Genomic DNA, 18185 nt, shown 5'->3' on the forward strand with positions numbered 1-18185 from the left:
TCTCAGGTCGCAACTGGAATATATTTGGGGACTACTACTTACCAGGAAGAGTTTTACGATACCTTTAAATCCATCATTCTGCACCCTGATTCCATCGTGAACGTAAATAGGGACTTACGGCTCTCTGGAATAATGAAAACAGCAAAGCAAAACATCCCTTTCATGTCTATTTTGATTGTGAAAGAAAGTAGTCATGGACTAATGGAAGGTTAAAACAAAGGTAGGGCTACTAAGACACTCTAATCCCTTGCCAGTCCTAAATTAGAAAAAACCCACTTCACGTAACAGCTGAATAAAAGACATATTAATTTCTATAGACTTTGCAGAGCAAAGTCCAAAAACCTCATCATCCAGGTGTCCTAATAGTACATGTGGATTATCAGATCATGCATTTCAGGAGAGGTTTTCAAGGGAAATGCATCCACTAGGAAGAGCTTTCCAGCACCTTCATCTCCCTACCTCAGTCAGGCTGCACAGAGGACTCCCTCCTTGACAGCCCCTTGGGAAACAAGGGCTGGAAACAGGAACCTCGGGTCATTCCTTTTTGTCACTGCTCCTCAAATACACTCACTCACAACAGGCATTTGTTGCTGCAGAACCAGTGCTGGGGTCCCCTTTTGTGTCACTGAGGACCTTGGGGTCAGGCAAAACAAAAGGTCACACTTCAGTTTCTGTGAAATGCCTCCTTTCTTTGCAGTTGACTCATAGCCTTTGTAAGGCCCTGAATGGAGCCTCTTCACATGAACGGGGCTCCTACCACACATATTTCAATACAGCCCTGCTCCTTTCTTCACTTGCCATAAAAGGGGCAAAGGAAGTGCTTTGCTCATCAGCTTTGGAAACACCTTGCTGATAGCACAGCTGAACTGTGTGCTTGCCCACCTTCAAACTCTTCCATTTACATTCCTTGGACACCTCTCAATTATATGAACATTTCTCTAGTAATCACTGCGCAGTGCCAGGGATCTGCAAAAATCCTGCTTCCTTTGTCCTTTGGACCTCATGCAACCTTCATCCCTACTCCTCTCTGCTGCTCCGTTTCCTAAATCTGCTTCTTCACTCAGGCTTCAGGCACCCAAATCCCTTGTTTAGCCCAGCAAACACCAGTCACCTCTGCTCCAGGCTGCTTGCAGCCCAGCGCTGTCTGTGTGGTGCTCCAACATCTCACTGAAGAAGGGAAAAGTCCACCCCAGCACTAGAGATTGCTGCTGTCTTTGCAAAAAGAGAGATGAAAACCTGCTTAATTCTCCTTTATGTGGAAGAGAATGTAACCTTCCTGGTGCTCAGCACTTTCACTAAGGTAGAAATCCTCTCTCTGCAGATCTCCTGATCTCAAAGTTCACAACAGCACTCTCCTTTAGTCTTCCAGTGTTGCAAGTAGTAGCAAAACAATTTATATTAAATGCCCTGAATGTTGAATATCTAATAAACTGAATTAAACTTCCCCAAAAAAATCTGTGTGGTGGTAACTTCATCATCTTTTACACAGGAAACTAATTGAGTCAGTTAAAAAGTCGCTCTTGTTTCCTGTTCTGCTTCATTAAGTATTGTCCACCCATTACCTCTTGCTGCTGTTTCAAAAGAAAATCTTCCTGAAATCTATTTAGAATTTAAATCCTTATTGCAAAGCATCAAAGAATAATCACAATGTGTTCTTTCATATCATGGTAATCTAATCAGAAAGTCTCATAGAATTATTTATATACATACATTTTAATGATAATTTAATAATTTATATGCTTAAAGAAATAATCTCATTCTATTCTATTTTATAATATACATCATGAGATATTATATTTCATTACCATGTACATTTTCCATTTTATCTACTTAAAAGAAACGCAGATTGGAATAACTTTGATCAAGTATTTTCTAGTGGAATAAGAAGACTATTTCTTTTGCAGTGTAGTATGTGCAGACTTACTTGTCTTAAAAACATAATCCTATTTGTAACTTCTTCCTTTCAATTTCAATAAGAGATTGAGTGAGATCTGTATACAGAAAAAGCCAGCAGTCACTCGAGCCCTGCTAATGCGCTGGTTGGAGCTGTTAGGTGTAACCACTCTGACTAATTTTCAGAGGAGGCACCGAAACTCTGGAGGCAGAAGGACAAGAGATGCAGTCAAATGCCAAGAAGAAACAAAAAATAATTAGAGAAATAAACACCACACTCATGCACTACAAATTTCCTCCGGCAATGTATAATACATCTTTTCCTCTCCTCTTCCCTCTGCCTCTCCCCTGTCGAACACCCAGGAGCAGATAAGTGTTTGTATTATTGCATTTTTAATAGACATATCCCCGCTGTGGATACCTGCTGGCACCTCCAAGACCAAAGAGGGTTTGGTTGAACTTCCAAGTGCCCCCAATGGTGTGGTGTGAGTGAAAGCACAACCACCTCCAGTGCTGCCCACAAGGGTGGTTCCATCAATGCAGAAGGTGAAATTTAAAAAATAATGCTAACAGGAACTAATGGCGAGGCACTTAGGAATTCAAAAAGGGGAAAATGTCAGTAAAAATCTTCTGTAGGTCTAGCAGAAGTAAACTTGTCTGAATAGGTCAGTTAAGGATAAAATGTCACCTTCCAGTCATAAATTATTATCCCAAAGTACAGAGCAGCTTTTCCCTGTCCAGTGTTGCCCTATACCATGGTAAAACATGAACAAGACACTTCCACTAGACACCTAGTACACAGCCCTGAAATTTATACTTGCTTTGTCCAGTGAGAGAGAAACATATTGAAATGTTAGTTGTCTAATCCATACATGCTGTTGCATTGAATAAGAATAATTAAATTTACTAGAAATATTTAAATCTGCTAAAGTAAAATCACTCCTCAGGCTGAACTTCCTAACACTAAAGACTTGTCTTTTAAAGACGTGTTCCTCCAAATAAACACTGCTGCTCCCAGACAGCAGCAAAGCCCATCAGCTAGGAGAAAATGAAAAATATCTCCATGTCTCTATTAAACCTTTTGGGAAAAGTAAAATATATTAGGGTCAGTCAGCTCTCCAGGGAGGTGGTAGGGTGCAAAGTAGTGGTTGAAATTACTTCCCTTTTCCCTACAGCAGCTACCACAGTGCTCCACTCTTCCTGAGCAGGAGGGACAGACCGCAAGACCCATGCACAATCTCAACCAGCCTGCTCCATGGTTAAATTCATGCACAGTGAGTTACAGACAACCTGCAGACCTGCACAGCCATCCGTGATCCACAAATCTCAGCATCTGAGGATTTTTTTCACAAAGGAGTCCTTTTATATGGTAGGTAGTTTTGCCCAGGGTGGAAGATTTCAACAGTATTTTGTAATAAAACTCATCAGGAAAAAAGTTATTAACTATTTATCTGTGTCACCAGTCCTCCAAATATTTACAGGTAACTGTAAATCAATGTAAATACAGGTAACTGTATTTCTTGCATGTGTATGAGATCTCTCTAACCAATCTGCTTCAACTGGTCAAATAACTTTTATCTATTATATTGTTTTTCCTACATATTCACTTGGTTTTAAGTATTTTGCTTGCTAACGTGCATACCCTCAGTATGGGTTTAGTTTAATTTCACAGAAGTACTTAAAAAACAGTCCTGCATGGCTTTGCCACACAAACGTTGCAGCACTGAAAATCTGAATATAAAACACCATGTAAACCTAAATTAAATTGCCCTACAGGAATTGATTTTTATTTTCCCAGCTGATAGAAAAGCAAGATGTAAAAAACACACTGAAAAGTAAATTCAATTAAGTGCTAGTAATCTGGGGTGTCATTAGTAGCATAAGCAAAGAGAGGTGTTGATTTACCACTTGTGTTCAGCCTGGCTCTGGTGCTCTAAGCAGCTGTGCCCTGCCAGGAGGAAGCGATCTGGAAATGGAGGAGTGAGCTCCAGAGATTTTCCGTGGCCTGTCCTCGGGGTCTGATGGCCACCACAGGCAGCCCTGGAGGTGGAAGCTGGATGGGGAGTGGGTAAGGGGTGAAGACTTTCTGTGCTGACCAGGTCATGCATAGACTATGAAAAAGGCTGGTTGCTGAGCCAGGGTAAGTAGGACTTCTACTTGAGGTTAAAGAGAGCTGTCTAGTGGCATGATTCCGTTTCTGTTTATTGAAATTTGGCTGCAATGATTTTTAGTTTCCTTTTTTGTATTTTTAAACTGGTTATTTGAGCTTAAACGTGTTCCTGTTCTTCCTGAGTTGAATCCAACTAAAACCGTGTATTCTGGATGTGTATTTAGGCAACAGTGTCACTTGAGGCTGTGGACTACAGGTACCTTCTGATCTTTCGTGTCACAGAGGGAAAAACAAGAGAAAGGATTATAAGTATTTCTATGTATGAGCCTTTTTGCAAAATAAAACACTGTTTTGTTTCAGCAGCTGAAGCCACAGGAGGTCCCTCAGTTCTTAGATGACAGGTGATAAAACCGTAGGATGTATTTTCTGTTTCAGGTGAAAGCTTACTGTAAAAGGGAGGGATTTACCTGCAGCTTCAAGGACACCCACAGAAAGTATGAGACCTGCAAAGCACCATAGCTTTTAAATCTGAATTGAAAGAGAGATGCTCACTGGAGTTAATGGCGGCCTTGAATCAGCTTCAGTTCTTGTGTAAATGAAGAGTCTACACTTCTCACTCACTCATTGGTGAACTCAGACGGGCTACACTCTCAGTCCTGTAACTTTCCTTTTCTGATGTCTTTCACAGACTTCACAGGTCATTGTTTTGTCAGACTCCAGATATCATGTATACCATTACACCGGTGGAGGTATACACACTGTTAATATTAAACATTTTTTCCCCTGTTTTTCTTTTTTTTTTTTTTTTTTTTTTTGTTTGGTTTGGTTTTGGTTCCTTTTTTTTTTTTTCTGGCAAGGCTAAAAATAAGGAACTCCTTAGATAAAACTAGAAAACTTTGTGGCGTCCAGTGAGAGCTTTCAGACCAAGCAGTAAAAGCTGACAAAATGAAGCAAGTGATAATAGAGTATTTAGGTGCAAAGTATTGCACAACTTCAATAGGGGAAGCTGCCTACCTGGCCTTGAAATAAATGCCTATATGTGATAATTCTGCCTTAGAGAAATTGATACATTCCTATTCTTTCTCTCTCCAAAACCTCCTTCCATCTCCCACAATGAATCAAGCAATGCTCAGAACTATACTATTTTCACAGGCAGTGAGAGGTAACTGAAGTTAATTAAAAGAGCAAACTTGGAGGCTTTAACTTTACCTTTAGGAAAGTCAAAACAAGTTTTGCTATTTGTTTGAGCCTTAATAGGGTGAGAGAGAGAACTGCTTTTTATAAGTCTTGTGGTTTTCAATGTAACCCTGGCTGGTTCAGATTTAGCTTGGCTTTTAAACAACTGAGCTCTGAGTTTTACTGTTAAATTAAGTTGTGGGGAGAACTCGGAAGTGGTACTGCTGCTAACCAGTGTGGAGCTTCCTTTGGGCTCTGCTCAGCCCTCCCTAGTGAAAACAGCCAGAAAGTTTTAGGGAGGCTGAGACTGAACTCTCCACATTTTCCAAAAGACAAGTCAAAACATGCTCTTGGTCCAAAGTAATGGGCTCTGCTGGAAGTCTGCTAAAGCCAAGAATTAAACCTCAGTTTCCCCATCCCTTAGATGTGGCACTGATTTTTCCTATCAAAAGGCTTACTTTTGTCTATTCAGTATGGGCTCCTGGCCCATAAACAACAACTTTCTTTCAGTTTAATTAAAACACTTTTGTTTGCCAGAATACCATCAAATCTATCTTTAATTGTATTGCCAGTCATGGCTCATTAGCCCCGTAGGCACTGTGGTCAAGCTGAAATGCTAAACAAGTAAACATTGATGAGAACAAGTTGTGAGGATATTTCATCAGTTCATAAAATGCATGACAGTGAAGAGTTTTTTCTTCTTTTTTGAAGGGACAAAAACCCTCCAGCAGTGCAGAGGTGACACATTCTGAAAAAGGAAAGCAATCAGCAGTTCAGGCCTCTGTGTTTCAGACTGAGAGTTGGGGCTTGACTCTGGATTTGTCCTCAGCATTGCAGGGATCCTGTGGTGTTCCTCCCAATGCTGCCCAGCAGACCTGCTCTGGCCTTTTCTCCCTACTTGTGCTGTGCCCCTTTGTGCAATACTCCACTTCTAAGCATGCAAGGATTATTTTTGGTCTTCTAGCCTCTCCACAAGATTACTTGGACTTTTGTTTGTTGTGCAACAAACCCATTGGTTTACTGTCATTTTTCTCATCCTTTGCTTTTCCACGTTTTTGTACTATTTCCAGCACTGGTTTGCTCATAGCTGACTAACCAAGGCTCTGTGGAATTTGCATGATCTTGTGATGTGCACTACTTCCTTTGCTTATTTCCTTTCCTTTACCACATCATCGGAGGTTGTAATATATGATAATGTACATGAGATATAATTTCTATTTATAGGTACAGACATACGTATATGAAGTGTGGAAGAGACAGTGCTGCATAATGTATGAGAAAATTTCTTTACAGATGAGCACTTATCTTTGTATTTAGGACTCTGGCCATGTCACCAAACACTGGTAAATCCAGACTGGGAGAAAGATACTCTGTCAGAAATCTCAGCTGTCTTCTTGCTGTAGGACTTTGCTTTTAGTTGCCTTTTTTTTTTTTTTTTATTTTCTTTTTGCTTTTTTTCCCCCTTTGCATTTATTTTTATTAGATTCTGGCTACGTTGTCATATTTTAATTTCCTGTAAATTGACTCACATCTCCTCCACAAAGATCTGACTTAGTCCTTGGTGTCCTTATACTAAAACGGGGCTATTAGAACGACCAGGTAGAAGGGCTGCTACAAGACCGGGGCTGCAGGAGCCTTCCCTAGGGAGCATGGATATTGCTCAGCTCCTCGATTCTTTCCAGTTTAAAGCTTTGTCTCTAATGCTCTAGCCTGGATTTTAGGGTAACAGGAATTCAAATGCATGCAGAAGCCTGAGGATATGGCTTGACAGCAGCGCTTAGATGATCTAATGGCTCCCTGGTGCTGAAAGGGAGAAGCCCTTCTCACCTCCAGCCGTGCATTTCCACGCTGGTAAGGACTCTTGCTGAGCTCTGTGAATCCACTGACCTTGCAGGAACCGTGTGTGCGTCTGTGTGTCTGTCTGTGTGTCTAGGGAGGAGGGTCAGGTTAAATTTTGGATGATTTGGCACGGGATGGGGTTAAACGGCCCGGGCAGAGGTGGAGGGAGCAGGACTACAGGGATGAGCTGTCATATTCCTGAACCTCGTGGTCCCACCCTGCCTCAGCTGAGCCATTCCACGCCTTTCTTTTCACCGGCTCTAGTGCGCATCTGACCTGGTGTTGAGTCACCCCAGCGTGCTAAATCCGTAGAAAAAGGGTGGGTTTTAGGGTGTCGAGGGCGTGTGTCCGGCTTGCATGCCCAAATGGCTCAGAGCAGGGTGGGACGAGCACGAGAGTTGGCGTAAGAAAGCCGATGGAGAATGCGCAGCCAGGGGTGGGAAATCGGGTGGGATTGCAGCAGACAGCAATTAAATTGGTTTAAGCTGTTGTTTTGTGGCAGCCTGAGCCAGTTTTAGGGGTGGCTTAAGCCCAAGTGTAAGGATACAGTTAAGTACCAAATTAAAATATTTTCTTCAGTAAATCTAAATGTGAGCGTTGTATAACTGTTTTCGTTGATTTCACAAACACTCACATTAAGCATTTTTAAACGTTGGAAGTATTTATAGCAGCTCTTTAAGAACTGTGTCCCATTGACTGCTAGTCCCTCCTGTGGCTGTGGGAGCAGTGCCCTTGCTAAGAGTTTCTGCTAAAAGCCCTTTGATTGCCTCCCCGTTTGGAGCAGGCTTATGCCAAAGAGGAGACTGTGTCTTCTGGAGAGCTGGGAATGGAAACCGGGTTTTGCCTTACAAATGTGTACCGGTAATAATTTCTGGCACTAGCCTTTCTCTGTGTGTTTCTCTGTGCGTAGAAAGGAGGAATCCCTCCCTGGCTGCCTCTGGGGGCCGGTGTCCATCAGCTCTCTGCAGGGCCTGGAGCCAGCAGCTCGACTGTGCCTGCTCAGGGGACGCTGGTGTTAGGGGATGCCCCAAAATACAGCACCCTTCTGCGCCTCTAATTGCCCTAGGGAACGCCTGGCTGCTGTAATCTCTCAAGCCCAGCATCAGAGGTCCCTCTTATCTCTCTTGCCAGTGTGAATTGATCTCTGGGCAAATCTGCAAATGAATGGATGCAGCTGGGAAAAACAAGCGGGGATAAATGCTTCCTTTGTGCCTGTAACTGCCACAAATGCCGCCAAGGGACATGCCAAAACCTTAATGAAATAGTGCTGGGTGCTTTCCCCCTGTCTCTGGGGCAAGCCAAAGTGGAGGGGAGCGTGATGCCTTGCCTTGTTTCACCCAGGGTCTCCATCCAAAAAACAGTCATTCTGTCCTTACACAGCACTCCAAAAACAGTGGAAATGGCTTCAGCATCCTGCCAGGTCATTTTGCCTTGGAATCTGTTGGCCCACAAAAGCTGCTAAACATAATTACCAAGTCCCCAAACCAAACATTAATAAAGGAAGCAGCGATATCTGAGGTGCTTCATTTAGGAGTTGGTTTAAAAACAACATCCAAAGATGTCAGTGGGAATGTTGTGCTGTTTTCAGTGTGCTGTGGGCCTGGATGATGCCCCATGCTGTGGAAACGCTGTACACATGGCTTCTGAGCTGCATGCAGCAGCAGTGCAGCAGGAAGCCTGGTGTGTCTGGGGTTCTTGTTACAGCAGGAGGAAAGCAGTGCTGCAGGAATGAAAGCAATCCTTCCTCTGACTACTCACAAATCGATGCCATACATTTCTCCTTTTGGTACCCTATAACTGAGCACATGGAGCTATAATGAGGAGCTGAATGGACAGACAGGTAAAGTAGAGCAGTCGCATGAGATCTCACCCTGCAGCTCATTATATCGAGCTTGTGCAGAATGTGATGTGTTGGCACCACGGGGATACTTGGATCTGGATTCACTCTTCACCCTGTCTTCCCCATGGCAGCTGCAGATAGGCTATTGATCTTTCTCCTCATTAATCAGAATAATTTTGAGGAAGAAATAAGGGACTCATTTCCTATCCATTCTTTCCCTCAGTTCTTTAATTTACAAACAGCTTTATTTTGAGCTTTTCCTGTTTCCTGCCTCCTTTATGAGGCACCATTCAATGACTGCAACTTATTTGGTAGTGATATGTGACTCACAAAGTGTCTGAAGTTTTGCTTTGTAAAGCATTAAGATGTGAGTAAAAAGGGGAAGAGGAGTGCCTTGGTTTTAAATAAGATGTTTTTGTGCTGTAACTTGATCAAACTCTAGGTAAACGGATTCAATTGTCCAGGGTGGAGGAGGGAAACATGTACAGTCACAGTAATATTTTGGGTTTACATTTTTAAATGAAAATTAGTTCATCTATCTAGGCAACACATACATCTCCCTTTACTCCAACCTGAGAACCTTCACTTACCTTCACAGCCCTGCTGTGCAGCAGTAAAATGCTATTATCCTCACTTATGTTCAGCAATTTGTTTATTTTAATTGAAATTCCTTTTGCAGAGGGGAACTGAATACTTAATATGCATTTTGCAGACATGGTTTAGTGGTGGACTTGACAGTGATGGGTTTACAGTTGGACTTGATGGTCTTAGAGGCCTTTTCCAACCTAAATGATTCTATGGTTTGTTGCTTACCCTCAGAAAAGGGAACAAGGCAAGGGAAGTAAAGGGCTTGCAGAACCAAGCCAAGAGGTTTACAACCCTGGTAGAGCAGATGGAGACTTGGTGTCTAAGCAAACTGCAGGAAATCTGCGTGCTGAATGGAGAATTTTCTACTTTGCCAACAAAAAATATGAAACAGAGAAGCTTGCCTTCTACTCAGGATTTCACTGCCTGAATCAAAGACACATGGAAGAACTCCTACCCTCTTTGGATCAAGTACGCATTTATTTTTTAAGGAGAGAAGTCATATCCAGTTATTTAACGAAATTATTTGAGCTCAGGATGATTTTGCAAAGGACCTCCCACATAGACAGCGGAATGACTGAAGCACAGGAAGGGGTTTGGGTGTAAGGAAGACACTGAGCAAACTGATGTAGTGAGCACTTAAGGACGTTTAGGGATCTGTGGAACTCAAATATCTAAATAACAGTTAAAACCAATTTAAATAGTGATTAAACTCAAAAAGTCTTAAGTCACATTTGATTTTAAACTCCCCTGGAGCTGAATCAGCTGAACACATGCACTGTGGCTTAGGCAATGGTACCCTGGTTCTGAATGTGGGCTTGCGTTTCATGTCCACCACCCAAGGCTGGTAACTTCCCAACATGATTCATTACTTGGCTTGTTCTCATTTTTTCCTTAAGTTCTCTTTTTTTTTCACTCTCCCTATTAGTGAACTTCTGGGAAATTAAAATTAAAAAAAAAGTCTCCTTTTGATGCAAATCAAGCAAGAGGTTTGAATGGATTGCTGCTTTTATGGTATGCTAGCTTGTTGCAAGGACCAGTTGCTAAAATCCCTAATGCAATACAGCAGGGTTTATATATATATATATATATATATATATATATACATATTAGGGAAAATGTCTGCACTGAAAAGATGGTCAGGCATTGAAACAGGCTGCCTAGGAAAGTGGTGGAATCACAAAGCTTAGAAGTGTCCAAAAAATCATGTGTATATGACACTTGGGGACATGGTTTAGTGGTGAACACATTGGTGCTGGGATAATGGTTGAACTCAATGGTCTTAAAGGTCTTTTTCAACCTAAATATTTATATTATGTGTATATATATATACCTATATATATGTGTGTGTGCATGCTACAGAGGGAAAAGTAATTGTACTCATTTCAGGTTTGTTTGGAGCCTTCTCCAAGTTGTTTCTTTATTAAGCAGTGCCTCAAAAGGTGGTAGGAATAAGGGCCATGCACCTTGACTCTTAAAGACTACATACTTTCAACTACATGTACACAATTCCTGAAATACCCAGTGAGGAATGAACCACAGAGCACAAAGCAGAGTGGGAGGTGTTATTTAGGAGGAAGTTGTCGAGCTCTTCACCGCTGTCATATCGATGAGGCTTCTTGGACAGGTTGCATTAGGATAGCATGATAGGAAATGAAAACTCTCTTACTTGAGGCTTGGAGAACTAGATGTGATTCCCAAGAACTCATCCAGAGCAAACCAAATGGCTGCTGCCAGGAAGCAGGTGTTGCTTCTCAAACTATGTAGCAGATTTGTAAGGCATTGTTGAGGTCATGGGCATTATTAGGAGGTGGTGGAGAGCTGTGTGCTTTTGATGCCCCTTATCAAAAGGGATTTGGGGTTATTGCAGAAGTTCTGACAGCTCAGCCGTGTTTGCTGTCTTATTGTGCATACTGCAAAAGGTCAGTCCACTCTGGCTCAGGGAAAGGCTTTGTAGCCAGAGTCCTCCTGACAATAAACTATAAATGTTTTGTCTATCAGAAGGTGATGATAGCTTGGCATTTCAGTTTTCCTCTGCTACTGTAGGTGCCTCTGCCACCAGGATTTGTCAGCCTGGCAGCAATTACAAAGAAGGCCCCATGGGCTTGGGACTTTCTCCGAATGTCTTCAGAGAAATGGTAAAACATGTTGGGTTTTCTCACTGAAGAGTCATAGCTTATTATTCTGAGCCCATGCAAAAAAAAAGTGACACAGGTTTAAAACTGAAAACTGCCTTTACCGTTAAAAGTGAAAGCTGTGATATTTCACCCCAGGGGTGATCCCAGGGGATGGACACCCATCTCTGCAGTGCTGCTGCATGCAGCTCTCTAGCAGAAAGGTGCACACATTCCCTGCCAGAGAGAAGCCTGGGGCACTGGAGAGGGGACCCCCACACTTCTGCCTGGCCAAATTCTTCACTGATTATTCTTTGGCAGCAATAGTGAGGGGGAAATCTTTGATTTTCACAGCCTTAGTCTATTTATATATCCAAAACTAAGGGCTGTAAATATGGGTCTGTTAGTTGAACTAGTGCTGGGGCTGTGTTATGACATTGTCATCAGCATATCCAGTAGCTCTAGCAGCTAATGAAAGGATATTTGCACTGTGGGGGAGTGAGAAAATCCAACTGTTAATATATTGGAGCCTGTGTAGAATACTCTTACCAAGCAGTTTAGATGTTCTCCAGGAGGCTCAAGGAGAGAGCAGGAAGCATGCAGAATTGCCAGCTGAGGTGGTGATGTTGTGGAACCAGAGTGCCATAATTGTGCAAAAGGCTTAAAGCACTCCAACCAAAGCCATTACCTGGCAAAGTCCTGCCAGTGTTAAGTGCCTTGCTAGCACCAAACCACCCAAGGCATGAATTCCGTGATACTCCGAAGAGCTGAACAGGCTCAGGTGTGGACAGGGGTTGAGGAGAAGAGCTGAAGAGCAATTAATGTTCACTCTCATTGCCCTAATCAGTGACCTGGGAGAGGAGATTAATGCTCCTTTCTGCTTAGCTGCAACACTATGAGTTTGTGTTCATTGCCACACGGTGCTAGGCCATCAAGAGGAGGATACCCTCTTCTCACTCCACCTATTCCTTCAACTTCTAGCAGGCATGGGTCAAACTCCTTTCTGAGTTTGAAGGGAGATGAGCCCAAGTGCCTATGCGTCTCAAATCAATGTCTTAAGTGCAGGGTTATGTTAAAGGCTGAAGGAGGTTTCTACATCTTTCAGGAGTTAGCCTGGGATTTTGAAGCTCAGATAAGCAGAAGTGAACCTTCCTGCAGCCATCTTCCAATGCTAAAGTTTGGGGTTGGGAAAGGACTTAGGAGCCCAGTTTTGTTGTTTGTATTTTCTGTGGGATCATTTGGCAGCTCCTTAGTGTACAGGCAGGGAGCCTGGATGTCTTGAGGGGTGTTTTGAATCACATTTTAGACATATGGCTTCATGTTACACCTATGTGAGCTGTTGCTGGATGATCCAGCTCTTCCTGTTCCTTAGCCCCAGATTCCAGTTCATCACTTTTTGCCTCAAATCTCACCCCTGCACATCTGTAGACAAAGCATCACAACTTGCTAGCCTGATGTCAAGAGGTTTCTGGGACATGTCTGGAAAGAGCAGTTTTCTGACAAAGGGAACCTGGGCAACTTGAAATGGAGTAGCACTCGTTGCCAGATCACAAAATCCAAAATAATGTGGTGAGAACACCTCCCTGCAGGCAGCTAGTGTTAGAGAGGAATTCAGGACTGACCCTTCTGGCAGTGTCCTACCATGGTGCTGGATGAGGAGGGGCAGCAAATGCCAGCCCCAGAAGTGCCCCTTACTCCCTAGTTTCAGGCAGTTCCAGAGATGGAGCATGGAACACATAACTGTAAGCAGTCTGATCATAGCCATGCAGTTTCTGGCCTCATAAAGTGCAAATTATCCCATGTGGGGTGGAAAGTGCCTCCAACTCATCCTTCATGATGTATTTTTAGGACCTGGCCCTGATATAATGGAGGATTTTTGCTACATCTAAAGTGTATGATTTCAATGAACTGGTGAGTGTACTTAAGTATTTCTAACAATTCCTTCCTTGTGGAGAGTAATTGTTCTTCTCTGTTTAAATTCCATTTTCTTTCCATCTGTTTCTGTTTCTAGTTTAGACAAAATGACAACATTTTTTTAACACTTTTATCAAAAGGTAGAAAATAAAGTGCTCCAGTCCTTCATAAATGATTTTTTTCTGCCCTACTTTCCCCAGCCCATTCAGTTTTTAATGGAATGGCATACGTTGTCAGATATGCAGCAAAAGGAGAAGTACATAACCCAGAACCTAATAAAACAAAAAATCTAGTGTGCCCTCCTGGTCTGCAATCCTTCAACAGGCTCCCTTCATTAAACATAAGGCCATGTGTTTCTTAAACCAGATCACATCCCTGGTGCCACAGTGTGGTATGTGTTGCTCTCACTGTATTTCATGAGGATGATAATTTATAGCAGCACAGTTTTTATTCTTACAATGTTTTGTTGTTCTGTTTTTTTTTTTAAAGTACAGCCCCCCCCCCCCAAAAAAAAAAGCAATAGAGATATCTGTGAAAACTGTAATCTATTTAAAATTGATCGAAGCAGCAGTACTTAGTTGCCACTAACCTTGACAGCTCAGCTTTATTCTTGGCAGTGTCTGCAGCAGTCCAGCTATGTCTTACTTCTTCAGGCATTGCTGTTGCCCAGGTGAAAATCCCAGTTTAGTCCAATGGCTGAGGTGGTGTTGTTCTGGATTTACACGGGGCTACCCATGAGCAGAATTTAGCTGTGAGCTTCCGTGTGCCCCTGCTGCGTTTCCATGGCACAGGCCATGATGGAGCACCCAGGAGGACTGACAAGTCACAGAGATCTTCCATTTGTATTCTGCCAGCTTGCCCCAGCTCCTCTGATTCTATTTCACTATTGTTTTAAAGCAAAGGCTAAGCTATGGCCATATGCCTTCAGCTGGTGCTCAGGCTTTGGGTTGCTAAAAGCCCTGGTGAGGACACCAATGGAGCTTCTTTGTACTTGATTAAAGAATGAATTGTTGCAAGCAAGGGGAGAAAACCAAGCTCTCTTGTAGAACAGGTTTGCACCTTTCCATTTGGATATTTTTAACAATAAAAACAGCTCTTCAGAAACAAGTGCAGTGGATCATATGTACCAAAATTGTCTCTTTTAAAAAATTATTTTAAGGTAAAAACACCATATAAAGCTGCACATGTAATTCAGGGAGGACTGAGAGATAAAATACATTGCTCTTCATTAGAAAGGTTGCTTTTCATTTAAAAGCTCATGAAAATAGATTTTTACTAGCTGAACTCTTACTAGTTTTCTATGCACAGTTCTCCTAATAGTATCTCAGTGGGCCAAAATTTCCACTGAATTAAGTGATTACAGTCAGATTGACTCAAATGGTGTCTTGGTCTTTTGCACAAACAGAACTTCTGCCCTCAAAAAATATCTGCAGTGTTTATTAATCTAAAAAATTCTTGAATTAAAAAAAAAACCATATTAATGAAAAGGGTTGCTAATTAACCACAGAGCTGAAAACTTAAAGTAGTTACTGCAGACCAAGGCTCAGTTATGGTGACATGAATTTGAAGTCATTTTACTGAAGCCCATGCTGTTACCGCAGATTTTCCCTCTCTCTGTAAGCAGAATTTTGTTCAGTCTGCCTAATTATCTTTTATCTAGGCTTAGTTTCAGCTCAGTAACACAACTCCACCTTGCAACCAATCCTTTGGCTTTTGTGAAAGTCTTTTTTGTTGAGAACAGTGCCATTTTGGTTTTCATTTAAAGAGAATTAAAGATCCAATTATGCAAATTAATTTTAAAAGCTTTTTCGCCAGTCTTCTGGGAGAGAGGTTGTTGCACAGACTTAAAACAAGAGTTCTTTTGCTTTGAAATGCATCCTGGCATGACACCCGCCTCTGCCTCCTGTCACTTGGCTGGCAGCTGAGTGGGAGACTTTGGGCACTTCAGGGACTGGACCTGGAGGAGTTTGGAGTTCTATGGGGCTGCCAGCACCAGGCAGGGCACTGCTATTCTCCTGGGGGAAAAAAAATCTAGGTTTTGTGGCAGTGGAGTGGAAAGGGACAGAGAAAGGCAGAGGCTGTATTTAGGTGTGATACAGGAGATTCTGGAGCCCCCGAGCACATGGGGGTGACCGCTGGGCTTTGTGTCTTGGCTGTGAGACTTGGAGTTTGAGACTCTGCCCTGTTCTGAGGATTTAACAAGGGCAACTGAGACGAAGAGATTACTCAGGGACAGGATGGAATTTAGCTCAGAAAAAGCATGTTCAATCACCAGCCTATGTTATTGAGGCTTAAAAATTATCTACTGCAAATATTAGGGCAAAACAGGGAAGAGCAGGGACACATTAAAATAATATTTGCAAGTACCCTGTGCTCGGTGTGATGTGCAGGGTTAGCTACCCTTCTACTCGTTTCTCTCTGACAGGGGAAAATGTTCACGTGGAAATGCAGAGCTCAGAAACCACCTGGAAGAAAGCTCAGGGGCTGTGGAATAAGCTCCAGCCTTCCTTCTCTGTATCCAACTTCTTCCTAACAGTATACAAAAGCTCCTTAAGTAGCACTAGAGCTGCTTCTCACCCATTCTAGGAGAGTGTGGAAAGTCATGCTACACAGGACAAATGGACATTGGCATTATGCATCCATACCCAGGAAAATACAAAAATATTTCCATGTTGCTGCTGAAAGAAGGAAACCAAAGGTGGTCAGGCCCAGCTGTGGGTTGCACACTGGAGATTGTGCAGCCTCTTGCAGAGCCCCAGAGAAGCTGGTGGGGACCTCCCTGGGCTGATGCGATTATTCATCGAGAGTGCTGCTAACTGTGCTGCTAAACTCCAGGAGGCAATGAAACTTCTGGGAGTTCAAGTGTCTGCTAAACTTAGCCTGGGAGAGAAAGGGTAAGGGGTGTGATGCCTCCATGGTGCCAGGAACAGGAGCAGCTCCAGCCAAAATACACTCCCTGTATCTGTGGAAAACCTTCACTACTCTGGGGCTCACTGTGGTCTCAGAAGTCAACACAGGGCTCTGTTTCTCCCATGGCATTTGGTGTCCTCACTGCACACTTGTCAGGCTGGCATGATGAGGACCATGCTGGCAGAGTCCTTACTGTTTTCCTCCCCTGCTCGTTAACAAGCCAGCAATCAGCAGGTGATAAAGGCCAGCTTAGAGAGTGGACTAGAAAAAAATTACTTGTGGGATTGTTTTCTGTTCACAGAAATTTCCTCAGGTAGCTATATAAACTAGGAGGTAAAAAAAAGCAGCAGGGTTTGACAAACTGGATCCTAATGAGAACACTCCAATGGAAATGCTTCTCAGAAATGGGATGGCTCTTAGCATTCCTTCTCTGGATGTTGAGTGGGGTAAACCTTTTATACAGATGTGAGTAAGGAGAAGTTGAGGTCATTAAAACACTACATGTGTTTGAAGTAAGCTAAGGATTTTAGAACCTTCCCCTTGAATTTTGCCTTTTTGATTCTGTCAATTTGTATAAAGGGACTGCAAAGAAAAGAAGAAGAATATATATTTAGATGGACCTGCAACACTCAAGCAGAAAAGATTGGGCAGCATTTTCAGAAAGACTGAGACTCTCAGTGTCCTTTCAGTATGCTGCTTTACACACACTAGCATGCTTTGTAGACGACTACAGTGACAGACAACTACAACTGATGTAGTAATAGCCCTCAAGAACCTACAGCATTTGAAAAAAAAAAAAAAAGGGTGTCAGGAGGACATTCAGGGTTCACTGAATGCACTCCAAGAGAAAACACATCCAGCTATGTGCTGCTGAAAGGTTTGGCAGTAGAGGTAGGGGAAGTAGAAATATTTTTTAATTTATTCCCCTGCAGTGTTCTCCCAGGGCATCCCAGCCTTGTTTCCCTCATGGCCATCTCCCACATTTCCCTCCTTTTGGAAAGCAAAAAAGCAGTTGGCAGTGAAGTGAGGGATGTTACAGGGAGAACAGGAAGTTTTACATGAAAAATTTTTACTTCATCAGTGTAGTAGCAATGCCACAGAGGCTGTTGCCTCAATGAGCATCCCCACAGGATCCCTGATAAAGCTGTTTAATATACACAGGATTGTGCTTAGCTGACTGAAGATGTGCTGGGAGGGTAGGGTCTCTGCTGAGTCTCTGATGGACAGCAGCTCTTCCCAGGTCAGCAGGCAGCAGTCATGCCCTCAGGGGCCTGAATGCAAAGGCAATAGTGCTCGGGCTCCTCCATCACTTGTGTTACTTACACTCCTGAAGATGCTGTTAAATATCTGTCCAGTTTTTCATTCAGAGAACTCAAAAATTGCCCTGATTATAATTAAATATATTCCAGGATGAATTAAAAATCAAGACTTAAGAATTTACAGTGTTATAAGGTGTACAAAAAAGTCTCTTACTTGCAAATCTGTGCTTCTCTTACTCAAATTCATGCAAAATTTCTATAATAGCTGGTGTCAGGGAGTTCCCAGTGCAGTTCCAGTACCATCCAGAAGACATAAGTGAGACTCCAGTACACTAATAGCCACTCCCTTGGGACAGCTTGCTAAGTATTTCTTACCATGAAACAACAGAATTGCTTAAAGCAGGAATCAACACTCTGTAAATTTTTGGCTGTACAGAGCTGAAACTTAAGGCAGTGGAGAGAAGAGAACATCCAAGACACCCTATGAAGATCTGGGCTTTCTCAGAGTGGAGGGAGGCCAGAGATTGAAGCTGACAAATTAAGAA

The 18185-nt window shown here is 42.6% G+C and overlaps 1 long non-coding RNA gene across 1 annotated transcript; it reads left to right on the top strand.

Moving 5' to 3' along the window:
• Window positions 1-3921: 3921 nt before the first annotated feature.
• Window positions 3922-17215, top strand: LOC135287701 (uncharacterized). Its single transcript, XR_010351256.1, has 3 exons — window positions 3922-4033; window positions 13406-13468; window positions 15897-17215. It is a non-coding gene; the product is annotated as an uncharacterized LOC135287701 (long non-coding RNA).
• The last annotated feature ends 970 nt before the right edge of the window (window positions 17216-18185 follow it).

Source organism: Passer domesticus, chromosome 1, assembly GCF_036417665.1.
Source record: "Passer domesticus isolate bPasDom1 chromosome 1, bPasDom1.hap1, whole genome shotgun sequence".
Taxonomy (NCBI): Eukaryota; Metazoa; Chordata; class Aves; order Passeriformes; family Passeridae; genus Passer; species Passer domesticus.